Source organism: Oncorhynchus clarkii, chromosome 9 (assembly GCF_045791955.1).
Source record: "Oncorhynchus clarkii lewisi isolate Uvic-CL-2024 chromosome 9, UVic_Ocla_1.0, whole genome shotgun sequence".
Lineage (NCBI taxonomy): Eukaryota > Metazoa > Chordata > Actinopteri > Salmoniformes > Salmonidae > Oncorhynchus > Oncorhynchus clarkii.
The window spans coordinates 1,850,089-1,875,296 of record NC_092155.1 but is presented as its reverse complement, the minus strand read 5'-3'; positions in this window follow the sequence as shown (position 1 = coordinate 1,875,296).

Below are 25,208 nucleotides of genomic sequence, written 5' to 3'. Positions count from 1 at the left end.
CTGTATAACACTATAACACCACAGGTACTGTAATACTGTATAACACTATAACACCACAGGTACTGTAATACTGTATAACACTATAACACCACAGCTCCTGTAATACTGTATAACACTATAACACCACAGGTTCTGTAATACTGTATAACACCACAGGTACTGTAATACTGTATAACACTATAACACCACAGGTACTGTAATACTGTATAACACTATAACACCACAGGTACTGTAGTACTGTATAACACTATACCACCACAGGTACTGTAACACTGTACAACACTAACACCACAGGTACTGTAATAATGTATAACACTATAACACCACAGGTACTGTAGTACTGTATAACACAATACCACCACAGGTACTGTAGTACTGTATAACAGCACAGGTACTGTAATACTGCATAACACTCCATCACACAGCTGGGCCAGTCTGTGTTAATTTGACTGTCCTCCTTCAGCTGGGCCAGTCTGTGTTAATGTGACTGTCCTCTCTCAGCTGGGCCAGTCTGTGTTAATGTGACTGTCCTCTCTCAGCTGGTCCAGTCTGTGTTAATGTGACTATCCTCTCTCAGCTGGTCCAGTCTGTGTTAATGTGACTATCCTCTCTCAGCTGGTCCAGTCTGTGTGACTATCCTCTCTCAGCTGGTCCAGTCTGTGTTAATATCCTCTCTCAGCTGGTCCAGGTGTTTAGTTCCAGGTGGATCTGGTCCAGTCTGTGTTAATATCCTCTCTCTCTCCTGTGTTTAGTTCCAGGTGGATCTGTTCCAGTCTGTGTTAATATCCTCTCTCTCTCCTGTGTTTAGTTCCAGGTGGATCTGGTCCAGTCTGTGTTAATATCCTCTCTCTCTCCTGTGTTTAGTTCCAGGTGGATCTGTTCCAGTCTGTGTTAATCCTCTCTCTCTCTCTCTCTCTCTCTCTCTCTCTCTCTCTCTCTCTCTCTCTCTCTCTCTCTCTCTCTCTCCTGTGTTTAAGATATCCCTCTAGTGGTGTGGGGGCTGTGCTTTGGCAAAGTGGGTGGGGTTATATCCTTCCTGTTTGGCCCTGTCCGGGGGTGTCCTCGGATGGGGCCACAGTGTCTCCTGACCCCTCCTGTCTCAGCCTCCAGTATTTATGCTGCAGTAGTTTATGTGTCGGGGGGCTAGGGTCAGTTTGTTATATCTGGAGTACTTCTCCTGTCCTATTCGGTGTCCTGTGTGAATCTAAGTGTGCGTTCTCAAATTCTCTCTTTCTCTCTCTCGGAGGACCTGAGCCCTAGGACCATGCCCCAGGACTACCTGACATGATGACTCCTTGCTGTCCCCAGTCCACCTGGCCGTGCTGCTGCTCCAGTTTCAACTGTTCTGCCTTATTATTATTCGACCATGCTGGTCATTTATGAACATTTGAACATCTTGGCCATGTTCTGTTATAATCTCCACCCGGCACAGCCAGAAGAGGACTGGCCACCCCACATATGCTCTCTCTAATTCTCTCTTTCTTTCTCTCTCTCGGAGGTCCTGAGCCCTAGGACCATGCCCCAGGAATACCTGACATGATGACTCCTTGCTGTCCCCAGTCCACCTGACTGTGCTGCTGCTCCAGTTTCAACTGTTCTGCCTTATTATTATTCGACCATGCTGGTCATTTATGAACATTTGAACATCTTGACCATGTTCTGTTATAATCTCCACCCGGCACAGCCAGAAGAGGACTGGCCACCCCACATAGCCTGGTTCCTCTCTAGGTTTCTTCCTAGGTTTTGGCCTTTCTAGGGAGTTTTTCCTAGCCACCGTGCTTCTACACCTGCATTGCTTGCTGTTTGGGGTTTTAGGCTGGGTTTCTGTACAGCACTTTGAGATATCAGCTGATGTACGAAGGGCTATATAAATACATTTGATTTGATTTGATTTGATTTGATTTGGTTTAGTTCCAGGTGGATCTGGTCCAGTCTGTGTTAATATCCTCTCTCTCTCTCCTGTGTTTAGTTAAAGGTGGATCTGTTCCAGTCTGTGTTAATATCCTCTCTCTCTCCTGTGTTTAGTTCCAGGTGGATCTGGTCCAGTCTGTGTTAATATCCTCTCTCCTGTGTTTAGTTCCAGGTGGATCTGGTCCAGTCTGTTTTAATGTCCTCTCTCTCTCCTGTGTTTAGTTCCAGCTGGCCCAGTCTGTGTTAATATCCTCTCTCTCTCCTGTGTTTAGTTCCAGGTAGATCTGGTCCAGTCTGTGTTAATATCCCCTCTCTCTCTCCTGTGTTTAGTTCCAGGTGGATCTGGTCCAGTCTGTGTTAATATCCTCTCTCTCTCCTGTGTTTAGTTCCAGGTGGATCTGGTCCAGTCTGTGTTAATATCCTCTCTCTCTCCTGTGTTTAGTTCCAGGTGGATCTGGTCCAGTCTGTGTTAATATCCTCTCTCTCTCCTGTGTTTAGTTCCAGGTGGATCTGGTCCAGGTGATGTGACCTATGCTGACATCAACCACACAGAGAAGAGACAACACAACAGGAGGAGAGGTTGGAAGAAGGGAGAGACCAACAACACTCCCCTCATCTTTCTGGAGTAACTAATATGTTTTTAGTGTTTTAACATGTCACTAGTTGTAAACTGTTTATGTGTTTCTTTCAGAGAACGTCGTTCCAGACCCTGTCTACTCAGCAGTGAAGACAGACAGACAGAGATACAGGTCAGTAGGTCGTTCCAGACCCTGTCTACTCAGCAGTGAAGACAGACTGACAGACAGACAGACAGACAGACAGACAGAGAGATACAGGTCAAAAGGTCGTTCCAGACCCTGTCTACTCAGCAGTGAAGACAGACAGACAGACAGACAGACAGACAGACAGACAGACAGACAGACAGTCAGACAGACAGACAGACAGACAGGTCAGGCTCAATGATGATGATGAAAAGTAGAGATCATGGCAGCCATTTTGTGCCAGAGGGTTATTCACCACCCATCAGTTTCTGTGCAAAGTGCTGAGAATCTCTGTACCATCAAAACCACTGTGAAATATATTTTCTATAACCAAAAATATTGTTGTTTCAGCTGTTTCTCAAAGATGCAAAAACATAACGGAACGAATAACATTGCAGACATAGAACAGATCTACTGCTACTTAGACATGCTTTACAGTAGAATTACAGATCTATAACACACATTTCTATGTGCATTTTGTCGCCCCTAAAATGACATATTGCTGCCAGTTTAACAAATTAAATCTATGCGTCCTATAGGTAGAGCTGTATCTGGATCCGGGGAAGTACAGACTGAGTAGGTCCAGATCACTGTAGCATAACCCTAATGTACAGACTGAGGTAGGTCCAGATCACTGTATCACTAACCCTAATGTACAGACTGAGGTAGGTCCAGAACACTGTATCACTAACGCTAATGTACAGACTGAGGTAGGTCCAGATCACATATTCACTAACCCTAATGTACAGACTGAGGTAGGTCCAGATCACTGTATCACTAACCCTAATGTACAGACTGAGGTAGGTCCAGATCACTGTATCACTAACCCTAATGTACAGACTGAGGTAGGTCCAGATCACTGTATCACTAACCCTAATGTACAGACTGAGGTAGGTCCAGATCACTGTATCACTAACCCTAATGTACAGACTGAGGTAGGTCCAGATCACTGTATCACTAACCCTAATGTACAGACTGAGGTAGGTCCAGATCACTGTATCACTAACCCTAATGTACAGACTGAGGTAGGTCCAGATCACTGTATCACTAACCCTAATGTACAGACTGAGGTAGGTCCAGATCACTGTATCACTAACCCTAACCCTAATGTACAAACTGAGGTAGGTCCAGATCACTGTATCACTAACCCTAATTTACAGACTGAGGTAGGTCCAGATCACCGTATCACTAACCCAATGTACAGAGAGGAAGGTCCAGATCACTGTGTCACTAACCCTAATGTACAGACTGAGGTAGGTCCAGATCACTGTATCACTAACCCTAATGTACAGACTGAGGTAGATCCAGATCACTGGATCACTAACCCTAATGTACAGACTGAGGTAGGTCCAGATCACTGTATCACTAACCCTAATGTACAGACTGAGGTAGGTCCAGATCACTGTATCACTAACCCTAATGTACAGACTGAGGTAGGTCCAGATCACTGTATCACTAACCCTAACCCTAATGTACAGACTGAGGTAGGTCCAGATCACTGTATCACTAACCCTAATGTACAGACTGAGGTATGTCCAGATCACTGTATCACTAACCCTAACCCTAATGTACAGACTGAGGTAGGTCCAGATCACTGTATCACTAACCCTAATGTACAGACTGAGGTAGGTCCAGATCACTGTATCACTAACCCTATCCCTAATGTACAGACTGAGGTAGGTCCAGATCACTGTATCACTAACCCTAATGTACAAACTGAGGTAGGTCCAGATCACTGTATCACTAACCCTAATGTACAGACTGAGGTAGGTCCAGATCACTGTATCACTAACCCTAATGTACAGACTGAGGTATCTCCAGATCACTGTATCACTAACCCTAATGTACAGACTGAGGAAGGTCCAGATCACTGTATCACTAACCCTAATGTACAGACTGAGGTAGATTCAGATCACTGTATCACAAACCCTAATGTACAGACTGAGGTAGGTCCAGATCACTGTATCACTAACCCTAATGTACAGACTGAGGTAGGTCCAGATTACTGTATCACTAACCCTAATGTACAGACTGAGGTATCTCCAGATCACTGTATCACTAACCCTAATGTACAGACTGAGGTAGATCCAGATCACTGTATCACAAACCCTAATGTACAGACTGAGGTATCTCCAGATCACTGTATCACTAACCCTAATGTACAGACTGAGGTAGGTCCAGATCACTGTATCACTAACCCTAATGTACAGACTGAGGTAGATTCAGATCACTGTATCACAAACCCTAATGTACAGACTGAGGTATCTCCAGATCACTGTATCACTAACCCTAATGTACAGACTGAAGTAGATCCAGATCACTGTATCACTAACCCTAATGTACAGACTGAGGTAGGTCCAGATCACTGTATCACTAACCCTAATATACAGACTGAGGTAGGTCCAGATCACTGTATCACTAACCCTAAGCCTAATGTACAGACTGAGGTAGGTCCAGATCACTGTATCACTAACCCTAATGTACAGACTGAGGTATCTCCAGATCACACTATAGCTAACCCTAATGTACAGACTGAGGTATCTCCAGATCACTGTATCACTAACCCTAATGTACAGACTGAGGTAGGTCCAGATCACTGTATCACTAACCCTAATGTACAGACTGAGGTATGTCCAGATCACTGTATCACTAACCCTAATGTACAAGCACACAAGCATTTCACTACACTCGCATTAACATCTGCTAACCATGTGTATGTGACAAATAAAATTTGATTTGATTTGTATCACTAACCCTATTGTACAGACTGAGGTAGGTCCAGATCACTGTATCACTAACCCTAATGTACAGACTGAGGTAGATTCAGATCACTGTATCACTAACCCTAATGTACAGACTGAGGTAGGTCCAGATCACTGTATCACTAACCCTAATGTACAGACTGAGGTAGGTCCAGATTACTGTATCACTAACCCTAATGTACAGACTGAGGTATCTCCAGATCACTGTATCACTAACCCTAATGTACAGACTGAAGTAGATCCAGATCACTGTATCACTAACCCTAATGTACAGACTGAGGTATCTCCAGATCACACTATAGCTAACCCTAATGTACAGACTGAGGTATCTCCAGATCACTGTATCACTAACCCTAATGTACAGACTGAAGTAGATCCAGATCACTGTATCACTAACCCTAATGTACAGACTGAGGTAGGTCAAGATCACTGTATCACTAACCCTAATGTACAGACTGAGGTAGGTCCAGATTACTGTATCACTAACCCTAATGTACAGACTGAGGTATCTCCAGATCACACTATAGCTAACCCTAATGTACAGACTGAGGTCAAATACAATTGTATTAGTCACACTTACAGCTTACTTACTATCCGAAGGTGCAGTTTTAAGAAAATACGGAGAGAATAAGAGATAAAAGTAATTAAAGAGCAGTAGTAAAAAATATTACAATACAGGGGTGTGCCTGTACAGAGTCAATGTGCGGGGCACCGGTTAGTTGAGGTAGTATGTACAGTTGAAATCGGAAGTTTACATACACTTAGGCTGGATTCATTCACCACTCAACAGATTTCAAAACTATAGTTTTGGCAGTCAGTTAGGAAATCTACTGTGTGCATGACACAAGTAATTCTTCCAATAATTGTTTACAGACATATTATTTCACTTATAATTCACTTGATCACAATTCCAGTGGGTCAGAAGTTTACATAAACTAAGTTAACTGTGCCTTTAAACAGCTTGGAAAATTCCAGAAAATTATGTCATGGCTTTAGAAGCTTCTGATAGGCTAATTGACATCAATTGAGTCAATTGGAGGTGTACCTGTGGATTTATTTCAAGGCTTACCTTCAGAATCAGTGCCTCTTTGCTTGACATCATGGGAAATTCAAAAGAAATCAGACAAGACCTCAGAAGAAATTGTATACTTACACAAGTCTGGTTCATCCATGGGGGTAATTTCCAAACGCCTGAAGTTCATGGGGGCGTGCTCTGTCCTCTTTTTCCTGTAATCCACAATCATATATTTTGTCTTGATCATGTTGAGGGAGAGGTTGTTGTCCTGGCACCACAAGGTCAGGTCTCAGACCTATAGGTCTCATTGTTGTCGGTGATCAGGCCCCCCACTGTTGTGTCATCTGCCTATTTAATGAGTGTTGGAGTTGTGCCTGGACATACATTCATGAGTGAACAGGGAGCACAGGAGGGGTCTGAGCATGCACCGCTGAGGGGCCCCTGTCTTGAGGATCAGTGTGGTGGATGTGTTGTTACCTACCTTTACCACCTGTGGGTGTCCCATCAGGAAGTCCAGAATCCAGTTGCAGAGGGAGGTGTTCAGTTCCAGGGTCCTTAGCTTAGTGATGAGCTTTGAGGGCACTATGGTGTTGAACGCTGAGCTGTAGTCAATGAATAGCATTCTCACATAGGTGTTCCTTTTGTCCAGATGGAAAGGGCAGTGTGGAGCGAAATAGAGACTGCATCATCTGTGGATCTGTTGGGGTGGTATGCAAATTTGAATGGGTCTAATGTTTCTGGGATGATGGTGTTGATGTGAGCCATGACCAGCCTTTCAAAGCACTTCATGGCTACAGATGTGAGTGCTACGGGTCGGAAGTCATTTAGGCACGTTACCTTAGTATTCTTGGGCACAGGGACTATGGGCATCTGCTTTAAACACGTTGGTATTACAGACTAAGACAGGGAGAGGTTGAAAATGTCAGTGAAGATACTTGCCAGTTGGTCAGCCTGCTCGCAGTACACGTCCTGGTAATCCGTCTGGCCCTGCGGTCTTGTGAATGTTGACTTGTCTAAAGGTCTCACATCAGCTGCGGAGAGTGTGATGACACGGTCTTCTGGTACAGCTGGTGCTCTCATGCATGTTTCAGTGTTTTTTGCCTCGAAGCGAGCATAGAAGTAGTTTAGCTTGTCCGTTAGGCTAAAAGGGCTAGGAACAGTGGGTTAATTGCTTGTTCAGGGGCAGAACATCAGATTTTTACCTTGTGGACTCGATCTTGCAACCTTTCAGTTACTAGTCCAACACTCTAACCACTAGGCTACCTGCCCCCCCAATGATGAATGATGTTGCATTTTGCATTTGTTATGTATGATGTAGCATGTTGTGTTATGAATGATGTAGCATGTTGTGTTATGAATGATGTAGCATGTTGTGTTATGAATGATGTAGCATGTTGTGTTTGTTATGAATGATGTAGCATGTTGTTTTATGAATGATGTAGCATGTTGTGTTATGAATGATGTAGCATGTTGTGTTATGAATGATGTAAAATGTTGTGTTATGAATGATGTAGCATGTTGTGTTATGAATGATGTGGCACGTTATGAATGATGTAGCATGTTGTGTTATGAATGATGTAGCATGTTGCGTTATGAATGATGTAGCATGTTGTGTTATGAATGATGTAGCATGTTGTGTTATGAATGATGTGGCATGTTATGAATGATGTAGCATGTTGTGTTATGAATGATGTAGCATGTTGTGTTTGTTATGAATGATGTAGCATGTTGTGTTATTGGCTCATTCATCCCCCTCCTCTCCCCTGTAACTATTCCCCAGGTCGTTGCTGTAAATAAGAATGTGTTCTCAGTAAACTTACATGTTAAAATAACGGTAAAATAAAAAATAAAATAAATGTAGCATGTTGTGTTTGTTATGAATGATGTAGCATGTTGTGTTATGAATGATGTAGCATGTTGTGTTTGTTATGAATGATGTAGCATGTTGTGTTTGTTATGAATGATGTAGCATGTTGTGTTTGTTATGAATGATGTAGCATGTTGTGTTTGTTATGAATGATGTAGCATGTTGTGTTTGTTATGAATGATGTAGCATGTTGTGTTTGTTATGAATGATGTATCATGTTGTGTTATGAATGATGTAGCATGTTGTGTTATGAATGATGTAGCATGTTGTGTTTGTTATGAATGATGTAGCATGTTGTGTTATGAATGATGTAGCATGTTGTTTTATGAATGATGTAGCATGTTGTGTTATGAATGATGTAGCATGTTGTGTTATGAATGATGTAAAATGTTGTGTTATGAATGATGTAGCATGTTGTGTTATGAATGATGTGGCACGTTATGAATGATGTAGCATGTTGTGTTATGAATGATGTAGCATGTTGCGTTATGAATGTTGTAGCATGTTGTGTTATGAATGATGTAGCATGTTGTGTTATGAATGATGTAGCATGTTGTGTTTGTTATGAATGATGTAGCATGTTGTGTTTGTTATGAATGATGTAGCATGTTGTGTTATTGGCTCATTCATCCCCCTCCTCTCCCCTGTAACTATTCCCCAGGTCGTTGCTGTAAATAAGAATGTGTTCTCAGTAAACTTACATGTTAAAATAACGGTAAAATAAAAAATAAAATAAATGTAGCATGTTGTGTTTGTTATGAATGATGTAGCATGTTGTGTTTGTTATGAATGATGTAGCATGTTGTGTTTGTTATGAATGATGTAGCATGTTGTGTTTGTTATGAATGATGTAGCATGTTGTACCATCTCTTCTGAAATAGTCTGTCTGTCTCCCTTTTACACCCAGAGGCCTTGTATCTGACAGTCAAACACCCAACCCACTACACCCAGAGGTCTAGTATCTGTCAGTATAACACCCAACCCACTACACCCAGAGGCCTTGTATCTGACAGTCAAACACCCAACCCACTACACCCAGAGGTCTAGTATCTGTCAGTATAACACCCAACCCACTACACCCAGAGGCCTTGTATCTGACAGTCAAACACCCAACCCACTACACCCAGAGGCCTTGTATCTTTCAGTCAAACACCCAACCCACTACACCCAGAGGTCTTGTATCTGACAGTCAAACACCCAGCCCACTACACCCAGAGGCCTTGTATCTATCAGTATACCACCCAACTCACTACACCCAGAGGCCTTGTATCTGACAGTATGTAGAATGTAGCATGTATCATTGTGAGGTTGTATTACAGTGTGAGAGATAGAGAGAGACTGAGATCATATCTAATAAAATCAAGTGTTATTTGTACAGAATATTTCAGACATGGAAAATGCAACACAATGTGCTTCACACGAAGAAAAAAAACTATGAAAATGTCAACTAAAATATTTACTCCATAACAAACACAATAGGATAAAAAACAAACTTATATATTTTTAAAAATATGTCCACAGTTTCCCCTCAGGTTCTCTGGCAAGTTATTCCAGAGGCTGGGGGCATAATAATAACTAATGGCTGGGGACATAGCAACTAAAGGCTGGGGACATAATAATAACTGATGGCTGGGGACATAGCAACTAAAGGCTGGGGACATAATAATAACTAATGGCTGGGGGCATAATAATAACTAATGGCTGGGGACATAATAACTAAAGGCTGGGGACATAATAACTAACGGCTGGGGACATAATACTAACTAAAGGCTGGGGACATAATAATAACTAATTGCTGGGGGCATAATAATAACTAATGGCTGGGGACATAATAATAACTAATAGCTGGGGGCATAAAAACTAATGGCTGGGGACATAATAATAACTAATGGCTGGGGACATAATAGTAACTAAAGGCTGGGGGCATAATAATAACTAATGGCTGGGGGCATAATAACTAATGGCTGGGGACATAATAATAACTAATGGCTGGGGACATAATAATAACGAATGGCTGGGGACATAATAATAACTAATGGCTGGGGACATAATAGTAACTAAAGGCTGGGGGCATAATAATAACTAATGGCTGGGGGCATAATAACTAATGGCTGGGGACATAATAATAACTAATGGCTGGGGACATAATAATAACGAATGGCTGGGGACATAATAATAACTAATGGCTGGGGACATAACAATACCTAATGGCTGGGGACATAATAATAACTAATGTCTGGGGAAATATTAATAACTAATGGCTGGGGGCATAATAAAACCTAAAGGCTGGGAACATAATAATAACTAATGGCTGGGGGCATAGTAATAACTAATGGCTGGGGGCATAATAATAACTAATGGCTGGGGGCATAATAATAACTAATGGCTGGGGACATAATTATAACTAATGGCTGGGGACATAATAATAACTAATGGCTGGGGACATAATTATAACTAATGGCTGGGGACATAATTATAACACAAGGCTGGGGACATAATAATAACTAATGGCTGGGGACATAATAATAACTAATGGCTGGGGGCATAATAATAACTAAAGGCTGGGGACATAATAACTAAAGGCTGGGGACATAATAACTAAAGGATGGGGACATAATAATAACTAATGGCTGGGGACATAATAACTAACGGCTGGGGACATAATACTAACTAAAGGCTGGGGACATAATAATAACTAAAGGCTGGGGACATAATAACTAAAGGCTGGGGACATAATAACTAAAGGCTGGGGACATAATAACTAAAGGCTGGGGACATAATAATAACTCATGGCTGGGGACATAATAACTAACGGCTGGGGACATAATACTAACTAAAGGCTGGGGACATAATAATAACAAATGGCTGGGGACATAGTAGCTAAAGGCTGGGGAAATAGTAACTAAAGGCTGGGGACATAATAACGAAAGGCTGGGGACATAATAATAACTAATGGCTGGGGACATAATAACTAACGGCTGGGGACATAATACTAACTAATGGCTGGGGACATAATTATAACTAATGGCTGAGGACATAATTATAACTAAAGGCTGGGGACATAATAGTAACTAAGGGCTGGGGGCATAATAATAACTAAAGGCTGGGGACATAATAACTAAAGGCTGGGGACATAATAACTAAAGGCTGGGGACATAATAATAACTAATGGCTGGGGACATAATAACTAACGGCTGGGGACATAATAACTAATGGCTGGGGACATAATAATAACTAATGGCTGGGGACATAATAACAACTAATGGCTGGGGGCATAATAATAACTAATGGCTGGGGACATAATAATAACTAATGGCTGGGGGCATAATAATAACTAATGGCTGGGGGCATAATAATACCTAAAGGCTGGGAAAATAATAATAACTAATGGCTGGGGGCATAATAATAACTAATGGCTGGGGGCATAATAATACCTAAAGGCTGGGAACATAATAATAACTAATGGCTGGGGACATAATAATAACTAATGGCTGGGGACATTATAATAACTAATGGTTGGGGACATAATAATAACTAATGGCTGGGGACATAATAATAACTAATGGCTGGGGACATAATAATAACTAATGGCTGGGGGCATAATAATAACTAATGGCTGGGGGCATAATAATACCTAAAGGCTGGGAACATAATAATAACTAATGGCTGGGAGCATAGTAATAACTAATGGCTGGGGGCATAATAATAACTAATGGCTGGGGACATAATAATAACTAATGGCTGGGGGCATAATTATAACTAATGGCTGAGGACATAATAATAACTAATGGCTGGGGACATAATTATAACTAATGGCTGGGGACATAATAATAACTAATGGCTGGGGACATAATTATAACTACTGGCTGGGGACATAATTATCACACAAGGCTGGGGACATAATAATAACTAATGGCTGGGGACATAATAATAACTAATAGCTGGGGCCATAATAATAACTAAAGGCTGGGGACATAATAATAACTAATAGCTGGGGGCATAATAATAACTAAAGGCTGGGGACATAATAATAACTCATGGCTGGGGACATAATAACTAAAGGCTGGGGAAATAATAACTAACGGCTGGGGACATAATACTAACTAAAGGCTGGGGACATAATAATAACTAATGGCTGGGGACATAGTAACTAAAGGCTGGGGACATAGTAACTAAAGGCTGTGGAAAAAGTAACTAAAGGCTGGTGGCATAGTAACTAAAGGCTGGGGACATAATAATAACTAACGGCTGGGGACATAATACTAACTAATGGCTGGGGACATAATTATAACTAATGGCTGAGGACATAATAATACCTAAAGGCTGGGGGCATAATAATAACTAATGGCTGGGGGCATAATAATACCTAAAGGCTGGGGGCATAATAATAACTAATGGCTGGGGACATAATAATAACTAATGGCTGGGGACATAATAATAACTAATGGCTGGGGACATTATAATAACTAATGGTTGGGGACATAATAATAACTAATGGCTGGGGACATAATAATAACTAATGGCTGGGGACATAATAATAACTAATGGCTGGGGGCATAATAATACCTAAAGGCTGGGAACATAATAATAACTAATGGCTGGGAGCATAGTAATAACTAATGGCTGGGGGCATAATAATAACTAATGGCTGGGGACATAATAATAACTAATGGCTGGGGGCATAATTATAACTAATGGCTGGGGACATAATAATAACTAATGGCTGGGGACATAATTATAACTAATGGCTGGGGACATAATAATAACTAATGGCTGGGGACATAATTATAACTAATAGCTGGGGGCATAATAATAACTAAAGGCTGGGGACATAATAACTAAAGGCTTGGGACATAATAATAACTCATGGCTGGGGACATAATAACTAAAGGCTGGGGACATAGTAACTAAAGGCTGGGGACATAATAACTACAGGCTGGGGACATAATAATAACTAATGGCTGGGGAAATAATAACTAACGGCTGGGGACATAATACTAACTAAAGGCTGGGGACATAATATTAACTAATGGCTGGCTACATAGTAACTAAAGGCTGGGAACATAGTAACTAAAGGCTGGGGAAAAAGTAACTAAAGGCTGGGGGCATAGTAACTAAAGTCTGGGGACATAATAATAACTAAACGCTGGGGACATAATAACTAAAGGCTGGGGACATACTAATAACTAAATGCTGGGGGCATAATAATAACTAATGGCTGGGGACATAATAATAACTAAAGGCTGGGGGCATAATAATAACTAAAGGCTGGGGGCATAATAATAACTAAAGGCTGGGGGCATAATAATAACTAATGGCTGGGGGCATAGTAACTAAAGTCTGGTGGCATAATAGTAACTAAAGGCTGGGGACATAATAATAACTAATGGCTGATGACATAATAGTAACTAATGGCTGGGGACATAATAATAACTAACGGCTGGGACATAGTAATAACTAATGGCTGGGGACATAATAATTACTAATGGCTGGGGACATAATAATAACTAATGGCTGTGGACATAATAATAACTAATGGCTGGGGACATAATAATAACTAATAGCTGGGGGCATAATAATAACTAATGGCTGGGGGCATAATAATAACTAATGGCTTGGGGCATAATAATAACTAATGGCTGTGGACATAATAATAACTAATGGCTGGGGACATAATAATAACTAAAGGCTGGGGACATAATAATAACTAATGGCTGGGGACATAATAATAACTAATGGCTGGGGGCATAATAATAACTAAAGGCTGGGGACATAATAATATCTAATGGCTGGGGACATAATAATAACTAATGGCTGGGGACATTATAATAACTAATGGCTGGGGGCATAGTAACTAAAGGCTGGGGGCATAATAATAACTAAAGGCTGGGGACATATTAGTAACTAATGGCTGGGGACATAACAATAACTAAAGACTGGGGACATAATAAGAACTAATGGCTGGGGGCATAGTAACTAAAGGCTGGGGGGATAGTAACCAAAGGCTGGGGGCATGATAGTAACTAATGGCTGGGGACATAATAATAACTAAAGGCTGGGGACATAATAATAACTAATGGCTGGGGGCAAAATAATAACTAATGACTGGGGGCATAATAATAACTAATGGCTGGGGGCATAGTAATAACTAATGGCTGGGGACATAATAATGACTAATGGCTGGGGATATAGTAATAACTAATGGCTGGGGGCATAGTAACTAATGGCTGGGGGCATAATAATAACTAATGGCTGGGGGCATAATAATAACTAATGGCTGGGGGCATTATAATAACTAATGGCTGGGGGCAAAGTAACTAAAGGCTGGGGACATAATAATAACTAAAGGCTGGGAACATAATAATAACTCATTGCTGGGGGCATAATAATAACTAATGGCTCGGGACATAATAATAACTAAATGCTGGGGGCATAGTAACTAGAGGCTGGTGACATAATAATAACTAAATTTCGGGACATAATAATAACTAATGGCTGGGGACAAAATAATAACTAATGGTGGGGACATAATAATAACTAATGGTTGGGGACATAGTAACTAAAGGCTGGGGACATAGTAATAACGAATGGCTGGGGGCATAGTAACTAAATGCTGGGGACATAATAATAACTAATGGCTGGGTGCAAAGTAATAACTAATGGCTGGGGGCATAATAATAACTAATGGCTGGGGACATAATTATAACACAAGGCTGGGGACATAATAATAACTAATGGCTGGGGACATAATAATAACTAATAGCTGGGGGCATAATAATAACTAAAGGCTGGGGACATAATAACTAAAGGCTGGGGACATAGTAACTAAAGGCTGGGGACATAATAACTACAGGCTGGGGACATAATAATAACTAATGGCTGGGGAAATAATAACTAACGGCTGGGGACATAATACTAACTAAAGGCTGAGGACATAATAATAACTAATGGCTGGGGACATAGTAACTAAAGGCTGGGGACATAGTAACTAAAGGCTGGGGAAAAAGTAACTAAAGGCTGGGGGCATAGTAACTAAAGTCTGGGGACATAATAATAACTAAACGCTGGGGACATAATAACTAAAGCCTGGGGACATACTAATAACTAAATGCTGGGGGCATAATAATAACTAATGGCTGGGGACATAATAATAACTAAAGGCTGGGGGCATAATAATAACTAAAGGCTGGGGGCATAATAATAACTAAAGGCTGGGGGCATAATAATAACTAATGGCTGGGGGCATAGTAACTAAAGGCTGGTGGCATAATAGTAACTAAAGGCTGGGGACATAATAATAACTAATGGCTGGGGACATAATAATAACTAACGGCTGGGACATAGTAATAACTAATGGCTGGGGACATAATAATTACTAATGGGAGGGGACATAATAATAACTAATGGCTGTGGACATAATAATAACTAATGTCTGGGGACATAATAATAACTAATGGCTGGGGACATAATAACTAATGGCCTGGGGCATAGTAACTAAAGGCTGGGGGCATAATAATAACTAAAGGCTGGGGACATAATAGTAACTAATGGCTGGGGACATAACAATAACTAAAGACTGGGGACATAATACGAACTAATGGCTGGGGGCATAGTAACTAAAGGCTGGGGGAATAGTAACCAAAGGCTGGGGGCATGATAATAACTAAAGACTGGGGACATAATAGTAGCCAATGGCTGGGGACATAATAATAACTAAAGGCTGGGGGCATAGTAACTAATGTCTGGTGACATAATGAAAAATAAAGGCTGGGGACATAATAATAACTAATGGCTCGGGACATAATAATAACTAATGGCTGGGGACATAATAATAACTAGTGGCTGGGGGCATAATAATAACTAATGGCTGGGGGCAAAGTAACTAAAGGCTGGGGACATAATAATAACTAATGGCTGGGAACATAATAATAACTCATTGCTGGGGGCATAATAATAACTAATGGCTCGGGATATAATAATAACTAAAGGCTGGGGGCATAGTAACTAGAGGCTGGTGACATAATAATAACTAAATCTGGGGACATAATAATAACTAATGGCTGGGGACAAAATAATAACTAATGGCTGGGGACATAAAAATAACTAATGGTTGGGGACATAGTAACTAAAGGCTCGGGACATAATAATAACTAATGGCTGGGGACATAATAACTAATGGCTGGGGTCATAATAATAACTAATGGCTGGGGGCATAATAATAACTAATGGCTCGGGACATAATAGTAACTAAAGGCTGGGGGTATAATAATAACTAATGGCTGGGGACATAATAATAACTATTGGCTGGGGACATAATAATAACTAATGGTTGGGGACATAGTAAATAAAGGCTGGGGACATAGTAATAACTAATGGCTGGGGGCATAGTAACTAAAGGCTGGGGACATAATAATAACTAATGGCTGGGGACATAATAATAACTAATGGCTGGGGGCATAATTATAACTAATGGCTGGGGGCATAGTAATAACTAATGGCTGGGGGCATAATAATAACTAATGGCTGGGAGCATAGTAATAACTAATGGCTGGGGACATAATAATAACTAATGTCTGGGGACATAGTAACTAATGGCTGGGGGCATAATAATAACTAATGGCTGGGGGCATAATAATAACTAATGGCTGGGGGCATAATAATAACTAATGGCTGGGGGCAAAGTAACTAAAGGCTGGGGACATAATAATAACTAAAGGCTGGGAACATAATAATAACTAATGGCTGGGGACATAATAATAACTAATGGCTGGGGACATAATAATAACTAATGGCTGGGGGCAAAGTAACTAAAGGCTGGGGACATAATAATACCTAAATTCTGGGAACATATGAATATCTCATTGCTGGGACATAATAATAACTAATGGCTGGGGCCATAATAATAACTAAAGGCTGGGGACATAATAATAACTAATGGCTGGGGGCATAATGATAACTAATGGCTGGGGACATAATAATAACTAAAGGCTGGGGACATAATAATAACTAAAGGCTCGGGACATAATAATAACTAAAGGCTGGGGGCATAGTAACTAAAGGCTGGTGACATAATAATAACTAAATCTGGGGACATAATAATAACTAATGGCTGGGGACATAATAATAACTAATGGCTGGGGACATAATAATAACTAATGGCTGGGGACATTTTAATAACTAATGGCTGGGGACATAGTAACTAAAGGCTGGGCACATAGTAATAACTAATGGCTGGGGGCATAATAATAACTAATGGCTGGGGACATAATAATAACTAATGGCTGGGGACATAATAATAACTAATGGCTGGGGGCAAAGTAACCAAAGGCTGGGGACATAATAATACCTAAAGGCTGGGGACATAATAATAACTCATTGCTGGGGGCATAATAATAACTAATGGCTGGGGACATAATAATAACTAAAGGCTGGGGACATAATAATAACTAATGGCTGGGGGCATAATAATAACTAATGGCTGGGGACATAATAATAACTAAAGGCTGGGGACATAATAATAACTAAAGGCTGGGGACATAATAATAACTAAAGGCTGGGGACATAATAATAACAAAAGGCTGGGGACATAATAATAACTAATGGCTGGGGGCATAATAATAACTATAGGCTGGGGACATAATAATAACTAATGGCTCGGGACATAATAGTAACTAAAGGCTGGGGGCATAACAATAACTAATGGCTGGGGACATAATAATAACTAATGTCTGGGGGCATAATAATAACTAAAGGCTGGGGACATAATAATAACTCATTGCTGGGGACATAATAATAACTAATGGCTGGGGACATAATAATAACTAATGGCTGGGGGCAAAGTAACTAAAGGCTGGGGACATAATAATACCTAAATTCTGGGAACATAATAATAACTCATTGCTGGGACATAATAATAACTAATGGATGGGGACATAATAATAACTAAAGGCTGGGGACATAATAATAACTAATGGCTGGGGGCATAATAATAACTAATGGCTGGGGACATAATAATAACTAAAGGCTGGGGACATAATAATAACTAAAGGCTCGGGACATAATAATAACTAAAGGCTGGGGGCATAGTAACTAAAGGCTGGTGACATAATAATAACTAAATCTGGGGACATAATAATAACTAATGGCTGGGGACATAATAATAACTAATGGCTGGGGACATAATAATAACTAATGGCTGGGGACATTTTAATAACTAATGGCTGGGGAAATAGTAACTAAAGGCTGGGCACATAGTAATAACTAATGGCTGGGGGCATAATAATAACTAATGGCTGGGGACATAATAATAACTAATGGCTGGGGGCAAAGTAACCAAAGGCTGGGGACATAATAATACCTAAAGGCTGGGAACATAATAATAACTCATTGCTGGGGGCATAATAATAACTAATGGCTGGGGACATAATAATAACTAAAGGCTGGGGACATAATAATAACTAATGGCTGGGGGCATAATAATAACTAATGGCTGGGGACATAATAATAACTAAAGGCTGGGGACATAATAATAACTAAAGGCTGGGGACATAATAATAACTAAAGGCTGGGGACATAATAATAACTAATGGCTGGGAGCATAATAATAACTAAAGGCTGGGAGCATAATAATAACTAAAGGCTGGGGACATAATAATAACTAATGGCTCGGGACATAATAGTAACTAAAGGCTGGGGGCATAACAATAACTAATGGCTGGGGACATAATAATAACTAATGTCTATGGGCATAATAATAACTAAAGGCTGGGGACATAATAATAACTCATTGCTGGGGACATAATAATAACTAATGGCTGGGTATATTATAATAACTAAAGACTGGGGACATAATAAGAACTAATGGCTGGGGGCATAGTAACCAAAGGCTGGGGGCATAATAATAACTAATGGCTCGGGACATAATAATAACTAATGGCTGGGGGCATAATAATAACTAAAGTCTGGGGACATAATAATAACTAATGGCTCGGGACATAATAGTAACTAAAGGCTGAGGGCATAATAATAACTAATGGCTGGGGACAAAATAATAACTAATGTCTGGGTGCATAATAATAACTAAAGGCTGGGGACATAATAATAACTACTGGCTGGGGGCATAATAATAACTAAAGGCTGGGGACATAATGGTAACTAATGGCTGGGGGCATAATAATAACTAAAGACTGGGGACATAATGGTAACTAATGGCTGGGGGCATAATAATAACTAAAGGCTGGGGACATAATAATAACTAATGGCTCGGGACATAATAGTAACTAAAGGCTGGGGGCATAATAATAACTAATGGCTGGGGACATAATAATAACTAAAGGCTGGTGACATAATAATAACTAATGGCTGGGGACATAATAATAACTAAAGGCTGGGGACATAATAAGAACTAATGGCTGGGGGCATAGTAACCAAATGCTGGGGGCATAATAATAACTAATGGCTCGGGACATAATAATAACTAATGGCTGGGGACATAATAATAACTAAAGACTGGGGACATAATAAGAACTAATGGCTGGGGGCATAGTAACCAAATGCTGGGGGCATAATAATAACTAATGGCTCGGGACATAATAATAACTAATGGCTGGGGGCATAATAATAACTAAAGACTGGGGACATAATGGTAACTAATGGCTGGGGGCATAATAATAACTAAAGGCTGGGGACATAATAATAACTAATGGCTCGGGACATAATAGTAACTAAAGGCTGGGGGCATAATAATAACTAATGGCTGGGGACATAATAATAACTAAAGGCTGGTGACATAATAATAACTAATGGCTGGGGACATAATAATAACTAAAGGCTGGGGACATAATAATAACTAATGTCTGGGGGCATAATAATTACTAAAGGCTGGGGGCATAATAACAACTAATGGCTGGGGGCATAATAATAACTAATGGCTGGGGGCATAGTAATAACTAATGGCCTTGTTGTATATGATGCTCTCTCATTTCTAATGGCCTTGTTATATAAGATGCTCTCTCATTTCTAATGGCCTTGTTATATATGATGCTCTCTCATTTCTAATGGCCTTGTTGTATATGATGCTCTCTCATTTCTAATGGCCTTGTCATATATGATGCTCTCTCATTTCTAATGGCCTTGTTATATATGATGCTCTCTCATTTCTAATGACCTTGTTGTATATGATGCTCTCTCATTTCTAATGGTCTTGTTATATAAGATGCTCTCTCATTTCTAATGGCCTTGTTATATATGATGCTCTCTCATTTCTAATGGCCTTGTTGTATATGATGCTCTCTCATTTCTAATGACCTTGTTGTATATGATGCTCTCTCATTTCTAATGGTCTTGTTATATATGATGCTCTCTCATTTCTAATGGACTTGTTATATATGATGCTCTCATTTCTAATGAGATGCTCTCATAACCAAAATCGAACCTTGTGGAACGCCACATGTGATATCATAGTCGAAAGTGTTGAATGCAGCACTTAAATCCAATAGTACAAAAACAGAGAACATCTGGCATTTCTAATGGCCTTGTTATATATGATGCTCTCTCCTTTCTAATGAACTTGTTATATATGATGCTCTCTCCTTTCTAATGAACTTGTTATATATGATGCTCTCTCATATCTAATGGCCTTGTTATATATGATGCTCTCTCAGAATATCATAATGGACCTGCAACTTTGACTTCATCCACAAGTTATCAACTAAATCACCACAAGAGGAAGGCAGAATAGGTGGTGGATAGTATAAATCCACAGTGATGATCAGATAAAGCATCATCAACAATAGAGGATATGTCAATAGAAAGCCCCTTGGTTATAACCAGGTCCAGAGTATGGCTGTGGTTATGGGTGGGCCCAGTAGAAAGCCCCTTGGTAATAACCAGGTCCAGAGTATGTCTGTGGTTATGGGTGGGCCCAGTAGAAAGCCCCTTGGTAATAACCAGGTCCAGAGTATGTCTGTGGTTATGGGTGGGCCCAGTAGAAAGCCCCTTGGTAATAACTAGGTCCAGAGTATGGCTGTGGTTATGGGTGGGCCCAGTAGAAAGCCCCTTGGTAATAACCAGGTCCAGAGTATGGCTGTGGTTATGGGTGGGCCCAGTAGAAAGCCTATTGGTAATAACCAGGTCCAGAGTATGGCTGTGGTTATGGGTGGGCCCAGTAGAAAGCCCCTTGGTAATAACCAGGTCCAGAGTATGGCTGTGGTTATGGGTGGGCCCAGTAGAAAGCCTATTGGTAATAACCAGGTCCAGAGTATGGCTGTGGTTATGGGTGGGCCCAGTAGAAAGCCCCTTGGTAAAAACCAGGTCCAGAGTATGGCTGTGGTTATGGGTGGGCCCAGTAGAAAGCCCCTTGGTAATAACCAGGTCCAGAGTATGTCTGTGGTTATGGGTGGGCCCAGTAGAAAGCCCCTTGGTAATAACCAGGTCCAGAGTATGGCTGTGGTTATGGGTGGGCCCAGTAGAAAGCCTATTGGTAATAACCAGGTCCAGAGTATGGCTGTGGTTATGGGTGGGCCCAGTAGAAAGCCCCTTGGTAAAAACCAGGTCCAGAGTATGGCTGTGGTTATGGGTGGGCCCAGTAGAAAGCCCCTTGGTAATAACCAGGTCCAGAGTATGTCTGTGGTTATGGGTGGGCCCAGTAGAAAGCCCCTTGGTAATAACCAGGTCCAGAGTATGGCTGTGGTTATGGGTGGGCCCAGTAGAAAGCCTATTGGTAATAACCAGGTCCAGAGTATGGCTGTGGTTATGGGTGGGCCCAGTAGAAAGCCCCTTGGTAATAACCAGGTCCAGAGTATGGCTGTGGTTATGGGTGGGCCCAGTAGAAAGCCTATTGGTAATAACCAGGTCCAGAGTATGGCTGTGGTTATGGGTGGGCCCAGTAGAAAGCCCCTTGGTAAAAACCAGGTCCAGAGTATGGCTGTGGTTATGGGTGGGCCCAGTAGAAAGCCCCTTGGTAATAACCAGGTCCAGAGTATGGCTGTGGTTATGGGTGGGCCCAGTAGAAAGCCCCTTGGTAATAACCAGGTCCAGAGTATGGCTGTGGTTATGGGAGGGCCCAGTAGAAAGCCCCTTGGTAATAACCAGGTCTAGAGTATGGCTGTGGTTATGGGTGGGCCCAGTAGAAAGCCCCTTGGTAATAACCAGGTCTAGAGTATGGCTGTGGTTATGGGTGGGCCCAGTAGAAAGCCCCTTGGTAATAACCAGGTCCAGAGTATGGCTGTGGTTATGGGTGGGCTATACAAGATTATGGCCAGCACTGGTGCCTGACATTTAAACAGTATAACATGATGCTCTGGTCTGGTGGCTGACATTTAAACAGTATAACATGATGCTCTAATGACTGACATTTAAACAGTATAACATGATGCTCTGGTCTGGTGGCTGACATTTAAACAGTATAACATGATGCTCTAATGACTGACATTTAAACAGTATAACATGATGCTCTAATGACTGACATTTAAACAGTATAACATGATGCTCTGGTCTGGTGGCTGACATTTAAACAGCATAGCATGATACTCAAAAGACCCAAAGTCACCATATGAAACTTCTTTACAACTGACAGCATTAGTAAAAATAGAGGCTGTTCAGAGCAGGAGATCTGTGGCTGTTTGAGGTTAGAGCTATTTGTGAACAACATCACCCACATCCCCTCTGCACATATATACATATAGCTACAACCTCAATCAGCCATAGATCTTCTGCTCTGATACGTCTCTATGTGAACAACATCACCCAGACCTCTGTCACACATTTTACATGTATTTTTATATGTTTTAGTCATTTAGCGACTTACAGTAGTAGTGAGTCATGTAGCAGACGCTTTTCTACTTACAGTAGAGAGCGGACACACCCACAGAGACCCACACAGACCCACAGACACAGAGACCCACACAGACCCACAGAGACACACACAAACACAAAAAGATGCACATGTACCTTCCTGTCTGCCCCCCCCCCCCCCCCTCTTTGTTTACTGCAGCAACAGGGTCTATTTTAGTCTCCATGGGAACCGACGTATTCTGTGTGATGTACATTCAGAGTTCTAAACACTTAAAACACCAGTCAAACACCTGGTTGAATCAGTCATTATAATTGGGCTGTATGTTGGGGTGTATAAATATATCTAACTACACATTAAACACTGAGACCTGTTGGGGTGTATAACTGTATCTAACTACACATTAAACACTGAGACATGTTGGGGTCTATAAATGTATCTAACTACACATTAAACACTGAGACCTGTTGGGGTGTATAAATATATCTAACTACACATTAAACACTGAGACCTGTTGGGGTCTATAACTGTTCCTGTGGTGTTGGAAGTTTTTATTGTAGTTGGCTGGATCAGCTCCTCTGTCCCTCACTCATCTCTCTCTCCTCTCTCTTTACCTAGTGACCCTGTTCATCAGAACGTCATGGTGGATGGAAAAAGATGCTCTCTTCAGCAGCGGTGAATAACCACAACCCTGTCAGTCCATCTCTCTCTTCTCTTTTCTCTTAAATTCTCTCTCCCTCCTTCCCTTTTCGTAACCAACTGCGGGCTTGACCTCCAACAGCTTCAGCAACAGAGAGGTGTGAAGTTTCCACAACAGAGAGAGTCAGTTTACCATGTACTTCTCTTTAGACGCTGCAGCCTTGACCTCCATCAACAGAGTTGGAGTTAGTTTATCATGAGAACATACATAAACCACTAACTGGAACTATCAACAACAATAGTTAGTTTATCATGAGAACATACAGACACCACTGACTGGAACCAGCTGACAGTATCAGTTGAAAAGTCTTCATTACTACTAACAGAAGGAAAGTTGTAGTGTTTTGTCCATGATGAATGATGTAAAGACTTCATTACTACTAACAGAAGGAACGTTGTAGTGTTTTGTCCATGATGAATGTTGTAAAGACTTCATTACTACTAACAGAAGGAACGTTGTAGTGTTTTGTCCATGATGAATGTTGTAAAGGCTTCAATGTGTTTGATATTCTAATTGTTAATGTAAAATTCTAAATTGCATTTTACTATAATGTCATTGTGTGTTGATCTTGTGCATCACCAGGTTATGGTGCCAACTTGCCAAATAAAGCTTCCAAGACCTGGAGGTTCCATGTGTTGTATCCTGATATGTCCACTAGATTGCAGTGCTCCATGTGTTGTTTCCTGATTTGTCCACTAGATGGCAGTGCTCCATGTGTTGTATCCTGATCTGTCCACTAGATGGCAGTGCTCCATGTGTTGTGTCCTGATTTGTCCACTAGATGGCAGTGCTCCATGTGTTGTTTCCTGATTTGTCCACTAGATGGCAGTGCTCCATGTGTCCACTAGATGGCAGTGCTCCATGTGTCCACTAGATGGCAGTGCTCCATGTGTACACTAGATGGCAGTCTTTCTTGTGTCCACTGGATGGCAGTGCTCCATATGCCCACTAGATGGCAGTGCTCCATTTGTTGTTTCCTGATTTGTCCACTAGATGGCAGTGCTCCATGTGTTGTTTCCTGATATGTCCACTAGATGGCAGTGCTCCATTTGTTTTATCCTGATTTAACCACTAGATGGCAGTGTTCCATGTGTCCACTAGATGGCAGTGCTCCATGTGTCCACTAGATGGCAGTATTCCATGTGTATCCTGATCTGTCCAGTAGATGGCAGTGCTCCATATGTCCACTAGGATGGCAGTGCTCCATGTGTTGTATCCTGACTTGTCCACTAGATGGCAGTGCTCCATGTGTTGCATCCTGATCTGTCCACTAGATGGCAGTGCTCCATGTGTTGCATCCTGATCTGTCCAGTAGATGGCAGTGCTCCATATGTCCACTAGATGGCAGTGCTCCATGTGTTGTATCCTGATCTGTCCAGTAGATGGCAGTGCTCCATATGT